The following is a 2,449-nucleotide window of genomic DNA, read 5'->3' as shown; positions in this document are numbered from 1 at the left end:
TTTGCGCAGATAATACTTCGTGAATTTAACCCTGATCTCAAAAATTAATCGTAAACGAAAGAAAGTCAAATCGGTTTACGTAATACTGTATATAACGCTTCAATTTCGTGGGGTGCATATTTCGCGGTTTCGTTCATGGAACATATTCGTTGGGTTTTAGTTTCGCGATACACCGATTTCTTTATAGGCAATGTTAGCACTTTTGCCTTACAAAAATGGGATTCAAATTTTTTAATAGGTGTTTTTAATTCATGGATTTCAGGAAAATTGCGAATGTAGCACAAATAAATCACCGCTTAATTTACTCACTGTACAGTTTTACACGAAATCTAAAATGTAAAACTCAGTTCATTACTTGGTTGTGTACAGGCAGCGTGGTCCGTTTCCTAGAGAAGAATAGCTGGGTGGATTATACCACTCATATACGACCCAAGATGGGCATAGCCGGGAAGAGGACACACTGGGGTCAAAATTTAAACACCAACGACTGGAAGAAGGAAAGTGACCGCGCAAGTTTCTACTCTTGGATGAAGACAAACCCTGTCAAACGTCATCACAAGCGACATTTCTACCACGTCACGTCCTTTCGCCTTCCTTGGACGGCTTCCCTGAATAGATCGTCACAAAAAAAAAAAATTCAAAAACGCCATCGTTTTGCGGGATGGATGCAGCCTGACAATTGGATCACCACGGTGATCATCGGTTGGGCAGGAGGAAGTGTGTCTTTGGTTATTCTGTTCAGCACAGACTTCACCAAGCAATCAAGTACAGATACCAAACCTTCACAAAACACTATTGTCTCTAAAACAAAAGACAAGAAGAACAGTCGATCGTCAGATGATCTGCTGGAGACTGATAGACCCGGTAAAACAAAGTGCGTATACCGAAATAGAATACCAAAAACGTTATCGAAGGATTTCTGACTTGAAAAAGCATCTTCATTTTGTGAATTCTACTTGTCTATCGGGACAAAATATTCTGAAGAAAAAAACAGCGTCTTCCACCTATGAACGGTAGCACAAAGGAAGAAATGGACCTCTCGGCCCAGACCTTCTAGCTATCACGTCTGTTCTAAAGTGCAATGAGCCGGAGCCCATTGTCCGGTTACCGCCTCCGGCCCTAGTTACGACCACGCAACTCACGACGCATATCTCGCCCTCCAAGGACTTTGACGAGACCTCTTCCAATAGCATCACAAATAATAAAAACCTAAGTGATAACACACCGGAAACTTCCAAATGGCAGCATACGAACAAAAAACCGGAACTTAATGTTTATGACAAACTTCCAAGGATAACAGGAAAAGGTCAAAAGAGACCAGGTGCAGAACAACCATTGGCGTTATCAGATTATCGCTCATTACGGGAAAGTGATATTCGAAGTAAAAGGCGGAATCCAAAACATAGTTCAAGTTTTTCATACTGAACGCAAACATAGTGTGATTGAGGAGGCAGATTCGACGTGCAATACCCACAGGACAGATAATAATAGTGACACGGAAGGGTTAGCAGGAAGACTACGGTCTCCTTGATAATTTGGCGAGGGACGAGAATCCACAGACCACCGGGAGGACGAGGAAGATCAGACGGCCGATCAGTACGAACAGACACCCGGTATGAAAATCCGGATTCATATCAAATATAAACGCGACCTTGACGAGGTCACAGAGGGGTAGTACGGACGCCGAGGATTTGATTAATACGACATTACAAAATCATAAAGGGGAAGGACGAATACCGGCAAAAGATAGAACTAAAAAGAAACGTTAAAAAATGTGACCGATATATTTCTAAAACATTGTCTTCAGATTGGAAAATAAGGTTTATGCAGGGTTGAAGGAGATTTCTTGTACAAACCAGTGAATGTTTCTTATGTTGAAGCTTCGATGCCTAGGTCGATGTCAGCATATGCATGTACACAAAGGTGTAAATCGTCGAAATTAGATTATAAGATGCCTCGGTGTCATAACATTGCCATATGATCGCAATGACACGATCTTCGCTACTCTTTACCTTCTTATGTGCCTCCTCGTACTTCTTTAGACGGAGTTCAACCAGTTTGCTTCTTTTAATTTTTTAGGACCCATTTCAGACATTCACATACCTGGCCATTTGGTCCTGATGTGAAGATGACAATGTATGCATGCATTTCTAGCAATCAAAAGGTCACACAGACACAGAAAATAGAAATATTTACTGGTCGTGGTAACTAGATATCCTGCATAAAGAATAATCGACGCTTGAAGAATGAAATACAAATGATGAATTACCGATATTTGTTTATAATGATAACGATGTCCATGGGGATCTTCAAGGAATTATATTCTTTAAACTGGTACGGTTTGGATTTTTTTTAATGGTATACAATAGTAAAAGGTTGTATGAAAAACCCCAACTCTACAAAAAACATTGAAATAAGATAGTCCTGTTTGCAGTATCTTACCAATCTT

General features: G+C 40.4%; 1 pseudogene; it reads left to right on the top strand.

Moving 5' to 3' along the window:
* The first annotated feature begins 434 nt into the window (after positions 1–434).
* On the top strand, positions 435–2,108 carry LOC138313779 (uncharacterized; annotated as a pseudogene).
* The last annotated feature ends 341 nt before the right edge of the window (positions 2,109–2,449 follow it).

Source organism: Argopecten irradians, unplaced genomic scaffold (genome assembly GCF_041381155.1).
Source record: "Argopecten irradians isolate NY unplaced genomic scaffold, Ai_NY scaffold_0922, whole genome shotgun sequence".
Classification (NCBI taxonomy): Eukaryota; Metazoa; Mollusca; class Bivalvia; order Pectinida; family Pectinidae; genus Argopecten; species Argopecten irradians.
Note: the sequence above shows the minus strand (reverse complement) of the source record. Positions and strands in the feature narration are given on the sequence as shown.